The 16,735-nt window shown below is 43.6% G+C and overlaps 1 long non-coding RNA gene across 2 annotated transcripts; it reads left to right on the plus strand.

Moving 5' to 3' along the window:
* The first annotated feature begins 1,699 nt into the window (after positions 1-1,699).
* Positions 1,700-4,602, plus strand: LOC147986224 (uncharacterized). Of its 2 annotated transcripts, XR_015617110.1 has the most exons (3): positions 1,700-2,027; positions 2,507-2,536; positions 2,633-4,602. It is a non-coding gene; the product is annotated as an uncharacterized LOC147986224 (long non-coding RNA). The 2 variants fall into 2 exon arrangements; XR_015617109.1 differs by having other exon boundaries at positions 1,700-2,536.
* The last annotated feature ends 12,133 nt before the right edge of the window (positions 4,603-16,735 follow it).

The raw sequence follows: 16,735 nt of genomic DNA on the forward strand, positions 1-16,735 counted from the left end.
GGCAGGACATACTTTCTTGGGTCATGCCCGGCCTCGGAAGATCAACACGTCGCAGCCCTACCTAGGCACATCGGAGAGGTCAGCACGCCGGTCTAAATCCTATGGCGCAGGGGTCTGGGCCCATCGCCCATTGCACACCTGCACGTTGCGTACGCGGCCGGCGAGTAGACCTAGCCTCCCTTATACAAGATTAGGCGTTCCAGTCCAACCCGGCGCGCGCCGCTCAGTCGCTGATGTCACGAAGGCTTCGGCTGATACCACGACGTTCAGTGCCCATAACTGTCCTAGCGTAGATGGTTAGTGCGTATAGGCCAGTGCGAGACTCAGATCAAATACCAAGATCTCGTTAAACGTGTTAAGTATCCGCGAAGGCCGACCAGGGCCAGGCCCACCTCTCTCCTAGGTGGTCTTAACCTGCCCTGTCGCTCCACCACAAAGTAACAGTCGGGGGCCGTCGGTAACCCAGGCCCACCTCTACCGGGATGGAGCCACCTGCCCCTTCAGCCCCCAACTCTGAACAGTACCACATGTAATGTAACAGTGTAAAGTATATAGTATATGCTCGTGATCACCTCCTGAAGTGATCACGGCCCAGTAGTAAAGCATGGAAGACAAACAAGAGTGTAGGGCCATTGATGGAACACTAGCATCCTATACTAAGCAGTAGGATAGCAGGTAAAGATAACAACAGTAATAGCAAAGACAGGCTATGCATCAGAATAGGATTAACGGAAAGCAGTAACATGCTACACTACTCTAATGCAAGCAGTAGAGAGAAGGAATAGGCGATATCGGGTTGATCAAGGGGGGCTTGCCTCGAAGCTCTACTCCAAAGGAACGGTCGTCGGTGACGTAGTCGATCACAAGGGCAGCATCGACGTCAGTCTGAAGTCTACTGGAGAGGAGAGGGGGGAGAAACAATAAATATAAATCAAACAAAGTATCATAAAAGCATACCATGACAAAACACGATGCTAGGGGTGATCCAACGCAGTGCTAGGTGATACGGACGAAGAGAGAAAACATCCGGAAATGTTTTCCTAACGTTTGGCATTTTTCGGACAGATGAATCAGAGGGGATGGATCCATGTTCACTATGCTAGCGGCACGTGACAGATGAACGGATGGCATATTCGGGTTCATCATACTTTTCTGAACAACTTTCATATATAAATTATTTTCATCTGACTTACGGTTATTTTACTATGATTTTCTGAAGTTTTAATAGTATTTTGGAATTCTTTTAATTCGAATTTAAAAGAAAACAAAAAATTGCTGAGTGTAACCAGGGGTCTCCTAGTCTACTGTATGGCAAGTGGGGCCTGGGTGAGCTGAGTCATCAGGTCAACATTCAACGTTGACTGGGTTGACCGCTATAGTGCCTGTGGGGGCGTCCACATGTCATTGTGAAATATTTAATTAAACAATATTTAACAGGGGTGGTCCCACATGTCAAAGGGGTACAAGTAAAACTAAACCTAATATATATATATATAAGGTCGCGCTATTTGTCACCCATTCCTCACCCCAGCCGAATCACACATTTCAGGGAAGAAACAAAGGTTGTGACATAAATTTACCTCCCGCATGGCCCTGGCAAAAAGAAGACCGGACTTGCGAGGTAAATTTACCTTGCGCGTCTCTGTACTGCTAAAATAATCGGGAGAAACCCACTATGGATCGTGGGTCGTGGCTTCGTGGGACAGTGGGAGGTCTCTATCATTTTCCAAACCGACTCCGTCAGACGACCTGTCCACCACCGCTACCCCCGACCTGCTCCGCACTAGCCATGGCGGCTCCTCTTCCCCGGAGTCCAGCAGAGCAGGCCACTCTATCCCTGCGGCGGCGAACTAGGAAATGTGGCTTTGCATAAGGAGAATAGCTCGCCCGCCAGCGAGATCGAATTCAGCGGATGCAGCGGCGCCAAGTCTGACCTCGACCTCAGCGCCAGGGCAGCGTCGCCCGTGTCGTCTCCTTGGTTGAAAGGATCCTGAGATCTCGCTTGCCGCCGTTGACTCGTCATGGTAGTATGTATCATCGACCTCCTCTTCAATTTTGTTCACTTCTCCTAATTCATGCGCCCATGCGGTCAAGCTCCGCCCCTTGACTCTCTCGAACGTGGCCGCTTCCATCCCCTTGGTGACTTTCCTACCTATTTTTGATAGACTAATCTTTTTTGTGCCGTCAAGAGTGCATCAGATTATTTGTGTTATGAGTTTGTCATCTAAACGGGGTTGGTAAGTTGTGATGGGGTAATCACTTGTCAAGAAGTAACTCGTGCCTGCTGTGATGATAGCAGGACGAAATTGAACATGCTATGTGAAATTTAAAATGCTTATGCTAAGGCCTCATATTATGAGAATTTGTCCTGCGGCGTCTGCCACAAAGCTAGCAGGCTGCGACCTCAGCATCTAGCTACTTGCAATGTTTCTTCAGCTTGTAGTTTGGGTGCTGGCTAGATGGTAATTTTTTTGTCTAAGTTCTTCTATTGTTTCCTTATTTTCAGGGATATGCCAATATTCAATCCCAAAGAAAGGTATTTGTCTCCAACTAGTGTAGTTTCTTCATGTTGTATCCTTAAATTGAAGCACAACTAATTCTTTAGCTCAAGAGTTCAATATTTTTGTTGTAGGGATCCAGGTGAGGCCTCACCTTGTAAGTCTGCTCTACCTGCTGTCATCAATGACGATGAACTCCATCAAAACATACTATATTTTTCTCTGCAGAATTCCTGTTTTGTGAGTCAACTTTGGTTCTATGGCTTGATGCCTTATCAAACTCATTGGATTTTCCTTGCCCTTTTTTAGGGAAGCTATGGGAGAAAGAATTTGTTCTAGAATATAGGTTTGTACCACACTACATGATGTGCAAATCTCACTGCAAATAACTTGTATTGTTCAGAAAAGTCCTTGTTCTGTTACTTAGAGTCATACCTATAGAGCTAGTGCTCCTCCGAACATTCTTGTAATGTTAGTACCTAATGTAGATCCTGGAGGTGCTGCTAAAATTTCCTACTAGAGATAGAAGAAATGATTTCTGGGATTTCTGTTTGTTTAGAGTGCATATGTGACTTTCCTATCATCCAGGTATGGATTTAAAGTAGATATACGTATACCTCATGTTGGAGTTGAACTAAATACTTGACATACTTCTTGTAGAGTTTCCTATCAATTTTGAGCTGCTTGTGTGCCACCATTGATTTTCACATAAAAATTATGAAATTATGTCATTAATTTTCAGGTAGAAATTATATCACCAAAGGCATCCCAGGCATGCCACTTTTCACAGTTGAAAAAAGATGATAATCTTTTAGTGCTCAACAAATGTATTGATGAATTTCCACAATTAGTAATGCAAATTAGCGGCTGCTTCACTGTTCTTGTTTCCTTTTGCAATCTGCAAGGAACTCAAAAGACAGTTGTACATTTGCTCACCTGCATCATGGTCCATATATTGTTTGGGCAATGTAGGACGTCAGAACTTGCAGTTTTTGTACAGGTTTGGATAGAAATTCATCAATACATTTTTTGAGGACTAAAATCTTATCAATCAATTGGATGCTGAATTTTGTAATTCAGGAATAGATGACCCTCTCCATGCAAAATAAAGTGTAGTTAGCTCTCATATGAACGTGTTTCTATATCTTCTGCCTCTGTTATGCATGGATCTAACTAGAAGCTTCAATTAGTTGACAGGCCATTGTCTTCAGTTTGAGATTCATGATGTTACTACTTGTTCTATACAGATAAAAGAAATTTATGTGTATATGGGTATATCCAGTTTTTACCTTAAATATTACGCCCTCCATTCCTAAATATAAGCCTTTTTAGATTCCAATATGGACTACATAAATCTCGAAAAAGACTTATATTTAGAAACGGAGGGAGTAGGTTTCTTTTCAACCATAGATGTTGGTACTAGAATAATTCTTATTTCCATTTTTCTGGCTGGGTTGTTGTCTTTAGAATACCATTTTCTTCCTAGAATGTTTTCACTAAAGGAAATTTTAATGGAAAACACCACAGTTTCATTTCTTACTCCAGTTATCTATGTGTTGATTTCTTGCTTGAAACTGTTGGGCATTCATATTACCAAAGCTTCAGATGTTTGACCCATCAGCATTGTGCTATAGGGGTTTCATGCATGTTACTTAGCATAAGATGAGATGAGCACCCTTTCATTTTAGGTGCTAACTAAATAAAATGATTCAGTATGAACTAATATAGTGCATGGGGGTTCTATAGATGCAGCAACATCAAGGACTATGCTGGGAGGAAGCACATGGTGTTGTATTGCGGTAATGCCGGGATCATACATGTCACCTATGAGAACAAGCACAACCACAAGCACGTGCAGTAGCTCAACCTGTCGATGATCGCCGCGAATTCAGAAGCCCAACTGAAGCTGCCAGTGCCATAAGAAGTTGAAGAACTCTAAATTTTTACGCCATGAATTGAACATGTCATTCAGCTCTTCTTTGGTGATTCACTCTGACAAATAGCAAAAATTGTAACAATAAGGCAAAGATTTCACCGTAATCTTTTTCATGATGTATAGTGAATACTTGATTGGGGTGCAATGCATTTACCTTTTGAAATATTCTATCGATAAAATTGTTCCATGTGAGCTTGTTGAATTTCCTTGTAGAAGTACCACTGGAAATTTGTTCTAATTTGTGTATGTTTTTCAGCAGATTGTGATAGGCTTATCAACAAGTATCTTTGTTGAGTGTATCCAAGAAAAATCGTGTTTATTTCTTGGATTATTAAGATATTCTTCCTGTTTGTATCTTCCTCTAGTATTCTGCCTGATGGTTGTCTACCGGATCATCTTGATAGTTATAGACGACAAACAAAAAGATTGCTGATATGCCAATTCAGAATGCACTATATTCTCTTAAATCTTAATACTATCAATGTGAAGGAACTCCTTTCTTCTCAGTTTGCGTCTTCAGCGTTCTCCGTGAGGTGAGTTCTACTTATCTATTTGATTCGGTGGCTCTATTGGCGTAATTAGAATATGATAGTATGTATCTTGATTCAGCTCTGATATGATAGTATGTGTCTTGGTAAATACGTATCTCTGAATCTTGAAACTCTAAAATTCTCGGATTACAGTGAAAATTTAGTGAAACACAGTGCAGGCCAAAATAAGATGCAATACACTATAATAAGAAGGAAAGTTCATGCATACACCAAAATCCAACCAAATAAAATCAGAAATTTTCTGAATTTTTAGTATACCACATACACCACTTCTATGCAAATAACTTTAACAAATTTCTTTGAGTTGCAAAATAACTCAACTAATCAGGATTTCCTCTAGCTCAGAAACCTCCTATCTGACAAAAGAATCATCTCCAGCCCCAATATCAATCACCACTTTTGTCCTGGTGGGATCATCTTCGGAATTCTTCGCTCCTCCAGGGGTCATCTTTAGTCTTTCCTCCATTGTGAATATTTTGTTTCTTCTCATAACAGAAGAGGCAGTAGGGTTGGCATAGAATTCGCCTCTTCTGTTATGACTTCCATGGAATGTCCCATAGATCCTTTCTGGACTACTCGCACCTGTGATGAGAATTCATCCCATGACATAGATCCGTTGTAATGTAGAGTTGTTTAACATTTTATTGTGACCAATATATCTCATGCGGAAAGCAGTGTCATAATTCACAATGAACTAAGAGATATAGCCAACAGGGATGTGTGCAACGAAACAACAGAAGCATCAGAGCATCACCTTGGTCCAGCAATAGCAAGTATTCTGGCCATGTTGCCATTATTGTCAGAATCAATTCCATCATAGAAAATGAAATCGATTGAAGTCATGAGAGATGAGTGTGGCAAAAATGGAGTCAACTCATCTTTACTTGACAATGATCCTTCTGTATGGAAATATGAATAGAGCGCTTTGAGGACTGGTAAAGTATCTTCTCCACCTTGCTAGAAGCAGCATAAATATGGACATTGCTTCCGTGGCCTAATGCTCCCAACAATAGCCCTACCTCGTTAGGAGTTAGTGGGCACATACCTTGCCTTCTTCCTTTCTCTTGGTTATTTGTCTCAGATCTGAACACAAAAAGTTGGCGATAGGTAGCTTTATGTCACTATCAAAGTATTGAGACCTGAAATTGCTCATACATGCAAGGTTTGCATTGCTTCCAAATGGCACCCTGATCTCAGTGGAAAATATTTTGGGGTGACCACAAATAGCATATGAGAAGAAACAAAATATTGAGACAGAGTCCATGTCTATTTCGGATGAACTAATAAGTCAAACATTGTTCAAAAAATCGACTAGTGCATACAAGTAGTTGAACACTTTTTATACGATTATGCACATATCATATAAACCTTCAGCTGCAAAATAATGACCATCAACTTAAAAGAAAATATTTTAATTATGCTTCCAGATTATAGTACATATGAAAGAACATACAGTCAAGGGATGGGTGGTATTTTAGCCAAAAATACGACAAAAATAGTACTGAATTAATTTTGACAGTGCATCAACATGAGGTAGATTGAGATGTGATCCCATGGAAATCCGTAGTCAAATAGTTTATGAACAGTCCAACAGTACATATGCTTCTGAAACCAAAGAGAAACAATCAGCACGACAACAATTAAGCAGTAAGTTAATGCCAAAACTCATGTAAATTCTCGTTGGTAGCAGAAACCTGAATACCTTGCATCACTTTATTTGTTGAAATGTAGACAGTTGCTGAATTTAAACACTTTCTACTCATTTGACAAAATTTATATTTCTTCATTAGCAGTCCACTTTTTCACCATGAAAACACTATGTCAGAGCAGCAATAACACTGAACTTTGATACCCAAAAACAAAGATGTCTGAAGGTTTTTTAAACAAAGATCTCATGTTTTCCGTACTCTTAACTACATTTACACATTTTGCAGAAAAAGGAGGGGGCAATATTGAAGGTACTACAATAATCTTAGCAGTGGCATGGTGCCTAAACAACAGTAATTTTTTTTTTACCAAAAACTCTTGTCAATTTTACAAACATCTAACATAACCCAATAAAAGAATCAGGAGGAGGGGAGCCTGGGAGAGATAGAAATCTCAGAACCTATATTTTCAGACGAGGAAGAGGAAGAGAAAAAAGAGGATGATGGAGGAATACTTACAGGAGAGAACCAGGCAGTCGTCGTCGTTGATGCAGGTGTCACTGGCGATCGTGTATTATGGAGAGGGGAAGGTAGCGACAAGATCATCTCGGCTTGAAATGAGTATTTAGCTTGTAGGATAGCTATGCCCTAATAAACAAATAAATACGGGGCTGAGATCAAAATAAAAATTACAATGCCTCACCTCTGCATATGGGCAATCTATCTAAATTCAGCTAACTGAATTTCTTACTAAATTTGACCAAACTGGAGCATGGAGCAGATACTTCCCATGGGAGAATAAATCAATACATGCTCCTGGCATGGAAACCAGATCAGTCCCCAATTAAATTCAGCTAACAACAGTATACGTGGAACATTTTTTAAATAACAACATAAAAAAGAGAAGGTTGCTGTTTTTGCATGACATGGAAAGAAGATCGTCATTCTACGATTAAATTCAGCTAACAACTGTATATCTAAGTTCTGGGAGAAATACACCATCAAAATTAATGGAAGAAACTGAATTTAGATAGACAACCAAACACAAATGCAGATTTAGGCCAATATGTATATGTCGAGCCTATGAGAAACATTACATGGCATTTGAAAGATGGAAAAATATAGGTTTGCAACCATCAAATCAACAAATTTTGTTTCATGATTATCCAACTATGTCATAAATTAAATGATTAATATGGGATTTCTAAAATACCTTTGAGATTCAGAATGAGATAAATGCTACCGTGGTACAGTAGTGGATTCCTAATTGGGAATAAACTTATACACAGGCCAAAGCCAAATCACAAACCTAAGAAATAAGGAAATATCTAAGATGGTCAGATAAGATATAAATTGACTCCTGGGCTTCCTGCACAATACTCGTCCTGCATAACACCAATCAATCTAAACTTCAGTAATGACTAATAAGAAGAACACAGACGCACGCATGCACACACATACAGAGGGAGAGAAGGAAAGAGGAAAAGAGAAAAACCAGACCAGAGGGCAGCAGCTAGGGCATGAAGGCCATGGAGCCTCGTCCAGCTGGTTGAAGAAGTAAGGGCGTGGAATAGATGTTGCTGCTGCAACCGCGCATCTTACGCGGGGTCTGCTTTCGCTGGTCGGAGGTAGGGGGCCGCGACCCTGGCTCCAAACGGAGACCTCCTACTGCTGTGCGCAACAAAAAGAGAAAAGTGGGATGGGTTCCGGCGCCGGTGCGACGACGACAGGACATGGCAGGAGCTCGGGGGCGGGGAATGGCAAGGCAGGCCGGGCCATCGCCAGCGCAACGAAGGGAGCGGAGGGTGGAGGCGGGTCATGGTCTCATGGCACGGCCGCCGGGCGACGAGGCTGCCACACGCCGGGAAGCCTCTGGAAACGCTGCAGCCAGCCAACGGGGCCACCTTCGGCGTCGCCCACACCCAAATCCACCCGCAACTGCCGTCGGCTCGCCGCCGAAACCTACCGCCGCTCACCTCCAAACCGCTCGCCGTTTCCGCTCCCAATAGTTTTAGAAATTGTGGGGAGTGGGGTGAGCTCCAAAATGGCTAAAGCGCATCGTAAAAAACCAGTTGGCAGGGGGAATAAATTACCTCGGCTGGATTTACTAAAAAGAAACCTCGGCTGGAGAGCAGTGCGGGCGGGCGGCTGCGATGGAGTCAAATTGCGTGCCGGCTGGGTGGGGCTGGGTCGTTCGACCGGGATGAAGAATTACTAATTCTTCACCCTGGATATTAAATAGACTTATATATATATATATATATATATATATATATATATAAAAACTAACAAAGAGGCTTGTTCTAATTGGGGATTAGCTCCTAAGTTAAACAGAGAGCCTTTCCCTTCTATTTTTGTTTCATTTTCTCTTTTTTTTTACTTAAGTTTAATAGTAAACTAGTTTTATCAATATATGAATATTTGCCCATAATTTACTTTGCAAATTTATACACTTTCGCAAACGTTTGGGAGCTATTTGAAAAAGTTTGGAAATTTTTATAAAAAAAGGCACTTAAAATATTGATTTGGTCCCTGTTTTCAATTGTTTTCGGGCACTTAACATTTCATTAAATGCACGTTTCTCCCTGAAAATACTAAGTGATTATTTGCAACATTGCGAACATTTTCTTTTTCTGTTTGAAGAAATATTATTTTGACTTTATTTTAAACTTTGAATTTGAACTCGATTAGGATCAAAGTGAGGTTTAGCAACTTGATTATGATGACATGGCATCATTAGGCAGGAGATAACTGTAGGGTGATTCTCGGGGTGTTACAGTAATCAAGGACCCAACCGGCTCAGTGACGTCTTAAAGAAACTGTCAATCCTACCCGCCAGGTTCCAAGAAGTGAAGCGCTCATGTGCAAGAGCCAGAGCTTTGACTGCCCTGAGCCGCTCCAAGGCTTGGGTGCCAGATCTAGACTCGATGGACGTGGCGAGAGGCTATCGCACCGTGAAGGAAGACGGATCTCCCTTTGAACAGGATGACTTCATGGCTTGCGTGCGCGGAGTCCGGCCTCAGGCAACTATTCTTGGAGATGAAAACAACATCGACAAGTATCAGCCGGGTTTTGATGCTGAAAATAAGAAGATGGCAACTCCCTCGTATAAAGTGACAGATTTGCTCCCGCCTGTAAGAGAAAATACATTTGCCCCGGAAGTTGACCCGGCCGGCCTGATCGATGAAGAAGCAGAATTTGTCGCCGTGAATGGTTTTAACTGGTCAAAACGCAACTTCCAGCCAATAGAGGGCGGTGAACTGGCAAGGGAGCAGAAATAGCCATCTTCATGGGTTTATAAAAAGCCTTGTAATAGTTTAGATGTGAAAACACGGAATGCCTTGCCTATGCCATCGTGCATAAAACACTGTGTGTGACTTCATATGTCCTGATGGTAATATATGCATCGTATTTGATGATTGTTTTTGTAATATTTGAACTCTGTTCCTGTAGAGACAAAATAAAAGACTGGCTTGGCGACTTAGAACCAAACGGGTTTAAAACACCCGGCTTATAGCCAATACGTTTACCATAATGGAAAACAGAAACAGATATACATAAATAAAGGACAAGAGCTGAAACTAACTCTTTAGTTAATACAACAGGCAATTGCGTATAAGTAATAGCCATACTTGTACCTTTGATCCTTAGACCACCGGCTTGAATAATCCGGGTAATGAAGTTGACAATTCAAACTTTATGAGAACTCAATGCTTATGAATACTCAATGATCATTATACCTTGGTGGTTGTGTTGTCAAATAGTCGAGCCAGCGAAGAAGACCAGGCTAATCATTTGTAATATTGAAGACAACAAAATCTAGAAGGCAAACAACAGATAATAAGTATAAGTTATCCTTGTACTGAAAAGGTTGAGGGCTTCTGATTCGAATACGATCACTAAAACGGACCAAAGGGGTTAAGCTAAGGTTCGAATACGACCATATAGCCCCCAGTGGCTTTGGCGTTGCGCCGATCAAGAGGGTACTGACAGCTATGTTCTCTTTGGTTCGAATACGACCTATCTTTGAACAGGAAGCCCCCAAATGACATTGAGAGGTTTTTAACGACCCTGATTCAAATACGGTCCAAGTCGGACCCAAAAGGGGTTAAGCTATGATTCGGATACGATCAAGAAGCCCCCAAGTGGGTTTGGCCTTGAGCCGATCAAGTGGGTTACGACAACTATGTTCTCTTTGGTTCGAATATGACCTATGTTTGAACATGAAGCCCCCAAGTGACCATGATATTGCAGCTAGATTCGAATACAATCATAAGTCCTTAATAGTCTTTTGAAAATAAGAAATAACAAAGATGCATAATCTTTGAAAAGAAAAGAGACCGATGGTCTTACTTTATTGCTTATCATCGTATATACACTGTTAAAGTATGTACATGATGAGAGCCGGTGGCTTAGGTGTAGTATGGTCGAAGTTGAGCAATGTTCCACGGCCGGCGGGTCTCCTCCTCTGACTTACGCGAGTCTTTGTGCTCTCAAACGTCAATGAGGTAATATGACCTGTTGTTTAAGTTCTTACTGACCACAAAGGGTCCTTCCCAAGGTGGGGATAACTTGTGTGCATCTGACCGATCCTGGATGAGCCGGAGCACCAGGTCGCCTTCCTGAAAAGTCCTGGACTTAACCCGGCGGCTGTGATAACGGCGCAGGTCCTGTTGATAAATTGCTGATCGAGCCGCTGTAAGTCTCTTTCTTCATCTAACAAGTCAAGCGCATCCTGTCTGGCTTGTTCATTATTAGCTTCAACATAAGCCGCCACACGGGGCGAGTCATGAGGGATGTCACTAGGCAACACTACTTCTACTCCATATACCATGAAAAAAGGTGTGTAACATGTAGACCTGTTAGGTGTGGTGTTGATACTCCACAACACTGAGGGTAACTCCTCTACCCAACAACCCGACGTTCGCTGTAAGGGAACCATAAGCCGGGGCTTGAGACCTTTTAAAATTTCCTGATTTGCTCTCTCAGCTTGACCATTAGATTGAGGATGAGCTACGGAAGAAACATCAAGCCGAATATGCTCACGTTGACAAAACTCCTCCATAGCCCCTTGGGATAAATTAGTGCCATTGTCACTGATAATGCTGTGTGGAAAACCAAAACGGAAGATCACCTTTTTAATGAACTGAACCGCCGTGGCCGCATCACACTTACTCACTGGCTCCGCCTCAACCCACTTAGTGAATTTATCAACTTCCACCAAGAGATGTGTCTTTTTATTCTTAGACCTTTTGAAAGGTCCCACCATGTCAAGCCCCCAGACCGCAAACGGCCAAGTTATTGGAATCATCCAGAGCTCTTGAGCCGGCACATGTGCTCGTCGTGCGAACTTTTGACATCTGTCACATCTGCTGACCAGATCCTCTGCATCAGCGTGAGCCGTCAACCAGTAAAAACCGTGACGAAAAGCCTTGGCCACCAAAGATTTTGACCCGGTGTGATGAGCACAATCACCTTCATGGATCTCACGAAGTATTTCTTGGCCTTCTTCGGGGGAAACACACCGCTGAAACGCTCTAGAGACGCTACGATGATATAGTTCTCCATCCGATATCGTCATTGACTTAGACCGCCGGGTTATCTATCGAGCCAGGGTTTCATCCGATGGCAACTCTCCCCGGGTCATATAAGCCAAGAACGGCACTGTCCAGTCTGGGATGACATGAAGAGCCGCCACCAACTGCGCCTCCGGGTCAGGAACGGCTAATCTTCTTCTGTGGGCAACTTGATAGATGGGTTATGCAAAACATCCAAAAAGGTGTTAGGTGGTACCGGCTTACGCTGAGACCCCAACCGACTTAAAGCATCAGCTGCTTCGTTCTTCCTACGGTCAATGTGCTCCGCCTGGTAGCCTTTAAAATGTCCTGCAACAGCATCAACCTCCCGGCGATAAGCCGCCATGAGAGGATCCTTGGAATCCCACTCAGGGCCGGTCCTGAGAGTTTGGGGGCCCGGGGCGAAAATAAAATCCGGGGCCCCTTGATAGACGTTTCAAAATAATATACAATCTACATATTTTCTATCCACTTTGGTATTGGAGATTTAAGTTTAAATCTTCCACAGGGAAGGAACCATCTGAATGCTTTGAGATAAGTTTTTGCAGCAGCGCTATAAAATCATAGAATTAATCATCAGTTAAGCAGCGAGTTCTTAGAGAATTTGGCGCACCTTAGTGGTTAATCATCTTTCAGTAGACATTGTCTCAGGATCAAGGAACATAACTATGTAGAATATCCATCTCGCTTCATATTTGGTAGCTATTATATCCTCCACCACATTTACTTCATTTGCCAATTTTTCCAGATTCTGAATTACAAAGTATACATAATGTTTATTACTCAAAATCCAACATGTGCTTCGGACCTATTTTGTGCTACTAACATTTTCTACACTAAATCATAAGTGTCAATCATAACCGATTTATAATAATAAACTGTGCATTGGGTAAACACACCATATTGGCTAAGGTACTTACTTGACTTGCTATTCGATTCAACAGCGACAACAACTAATTCATAATCGAACAATAACGTCATGGCTCCTAATTTTGTAATACCAAGTAAAGGATTCTGCTCATGGTGACTACAACTTTTTCGGCCGGGAGCAAGGAACAGCAAATCTCAAAATCCATACAACCAGGGGCAGGGGCTGCATAGAACCTCATTGGATTCGATCAAAAAAGGGCGATCCAATCTTACCACAGCCCCATGATGTGAGTCCACAGGCCTGCTCCTTCTCCATGGTCGCCACCGCCGCGACCGCATAAAGGCGATGGTCTTGCTGCGTTAGGACTGGAGTTTGGCATGGGCGTCGTATGCTACAACATGCCCCTCGTGCGCTGGGCTAGGCCCAATATCTTTGTTCGCTACACCCGAGGGCCCCTTGGCCCCTGCAATCGCGAGAAAAAGAGCACTGGTCGTGGCCTCGTGGGCTACTACATGCATGGCTACCTGTTGACTGAATGGTAATCTGAGGGTACTACGTTTTTGCATCCGTGCATCGCCTAGGCTACCTGCGAACCTGGGAGGGCCCCCCTGGATTTGGGGGCCCCGGGGTGGCCGCCCCCTGCCCCTCCCCAGGGCTGGCCTTGATCCCACTTGCCTGATACCTGTTGAGCCACTAAATCTAAGTCGCCAAGACATCTGACCCAGCTCAAAGTCATCTCTTTTGCTACCCGAAGACCATGGAGCAAGGCTTCATACTCTGCTGCGTTGTTAGTACAAGGAAACATCAGACGTAACACACAACAAAATTTGTCACCTCGAGGAGAGGTTAAAACAACTCCAGCCCCCGAGCCTTCCAATTGTCTGGACCCATCAAAATGAATAGTCCAATATGTATTGTCTGGTTTCTCTTCTGGCATCTGCATTTCTGTCCAGTCATTAATGAAGTCAACCAGTGCTTGAGATTTAATTGCAGTACATGGTACATACTTCAACCCATGAGACCCAAGCTCAATGGCCCACTTGGCGACTCGTCCAGTGGCTTCTCTATTTTGAATGATGTCTCCCAAAGGAGCAGAGCTAACCACAGCAATTGGATGACCCTGAAAATAATATTTGAGCTTCCGGCTTGCCATGAACACCCCATATACGAGCTTCTGCCAATGTGGATATCGTTGCTTGGACTCAATTAACACCTCACTGACATAGTAAACCGGCCGTTGAACCGGATGTTCCTTACCAGTCTCCTAGCACTCCACCACAATAGCCACACTAACAGCTCGTGAGTTGGCGACCACATATAACAACAGCGGCTCTTTCTCAACGGGAGCAGCAAGGACCGGCGGCTCAGCAAGCTGTGTCTTCAGATCTTCAAAAGCAGAGTTCGCAGCATCGCTCCAAACAAAATCGTCTGTCTTCTTCATCATCTGATACAAAGGCATCGCCTTCTCCCCTAACTGGCTTATGAACCGGCTCAAGGCAGCAACACGACCCGCCAGTCGTTGAACGCCATTGATGCATGTTGGTTTGGCCAGGGATTTAATTGCCTTAATTTTCTTCGGGTTAGCTTCAATACCTCGGTTGGACCCCAAAAAAACCCCAAGAGCTTGCCGGCTGGGACTCCAAAAACACACTTCGCCGGGTTAAGCATCATTTTGTAGACCCAGAGATTACCAAAGGTCTCTTTCAGATCTGCAATCAGAGTTTCTTCCTTCCTAGATTTTTACCACTATATCATCCACCTAGGCATGAACATTACGCCCAATCTGATCATGAAGACAATTCTGCACACACCGCTGGTAAGTCGCCTAGGCACTCTTAAGCCCAAAAGGCATGGACACATAACAGAAGGCTCCAAAAGGAGTGATAAAAGCCATCTTCTCCTGATCTTTGACCGCCATCTTAATCTGATGATAACCTGAATAAGCATCCAAGAAACTCAAACGTGCGTAACCCGCCGTAGCATCAATGATCTGATCAATACGGGGGAGGGCAAAAGGATCAACCGGAAAAGCCTTGTTCAGATTGGTGTAATCCACACACATACGCCAGGTGCCGTTCTTTTTCAGTACAAGCATCGGGTTAGCTAACCACTCTGGGTGAAAGACTTCTACAATGAACCCGGCCGCCAAGAGCTGGGCCACCTCTTCTCCAATGGCCTTGCGCCTTTCTTCATTGAACCATCGGAGAAACTGTCTGACATGTTTGAATTTTGGATCAATATTTAGAGTGTGCTCAGCGAGTTCCCTCGGGACACCCGGCATGTCTGAAGGTTTCCATGCAAATATGTCCTGGTTCTCACAGATGAACTCGATGAGCGCGCTTTCCTATTTCGGATCCAAGTTTGCACTAATGATAAACTACTTGGATGAGTCGCCAGGCACAAAGTCAATCATCTTGGTGTCATCAGCTGATTTGAACTTTAACACCGGCTCATGCTCTGTTGTTGGTTTCTTTAACGACGTCATGTCTGCCGGGTCAATGTGATCCTTGTAAAACTTTAACTCCTCTGTTGCACAAACAGACTCAGCATAGGCAGCATCACCTTCTTCACACTCCAAGGCTATTTTCCGGCTCCCATGTACTGTAATGGTGCCCTTATAACCGGGCATCTTGAGTTGCAAATATACATAACACGGCCAAGCGATGAAATTGGCATAAGCCGGTCGTCCAAACAGAGCATGATATGGGCTTTTGATCTTAACCACCTCAAAGGTTAATTTTTCTGCTCTGGAGTCATGCTCATCTCCAAAGGCTACTTCCAGTTCAATCTTACCAACTGGGTATGCCGACTTGCCAGGTACCACACCATGAAAAACAGTGTTGGATTGTTTAAGACTCTTATCAGTCAACCCCATCCGGCAGAAAGTCTCATAGTAGAGGATGTTGATGATGCTGCCTCCATCCATGAGTACCTTAGTGAATTTGTATCCACCAACCTGAGGCGCCACTACGAAGGCCAAGTGACCCGGATTATCGCCCCGGGGTGGGTGATCCTCTCTGCTCCACACAATAGGCTGCTTTGACCAACGTAAGTAATGTGGAATCGCCGGTTCAACGGCATTGACGACCCTCTTGTGAAGCTTCTGGTCCCTCTTACATAAACTAGTGGTGAACACGTGGTATTGCTCACTACTCAATTGTTTTGGGTTGCTCTGATATCCAGATTGTTGCTGCTGATTACCTTGGCTGGGTTGTGAATTATATCCTCCTTGGTTACCCGGATGGCCCTGACCGTGAAATCCGCCTCCACCTGAACTAGCGCCCGGGCCGTGGAAACCGCCTCCACCTGAACCACCACCTGGGCCGTGACCTCCATCAAACGTGTTTGAGTTTTTAAACGCCTTCATGATTGTACAATCCTTCCATAGGTGAGTGGCTGGCTTCTCCCGGGTGTCGTGCTTTGGACAAGGTTCATTCAACAATTGCTCAAGGGTGGGACCTGACCCGCCCGACCGAGGGGGTTGCCTGCCCTTGCGCCATTGATTTCCGCCATGCGCATTAGTATTAGCGACAAACTCATCAGCCTTACGTTTATTACCTCCTTGATTTGCCGGGTTATGCTGGTGACCCTTGCCGTTGCCGTTCTTCTTTCCCTTCGTTGTCCTTTCTTTGTCAAACACCGGGTCTTTGGTACTAT

Source organism: Triticum urartu, chromosome 2A (assembly GCF_056163025.1).
Source record: "Triticum urartu cultivar PI428250 chromosome 2A, HENAU_Tu73, whole genome shotgun sequence".
Taxonomy (NCBI): domain Eukaryota; kingdom Viridiplantae; phylum Streptophyta; class Magnoliopsida; order Poales; family Poaceae; genus Triticum; species Triticum urartu.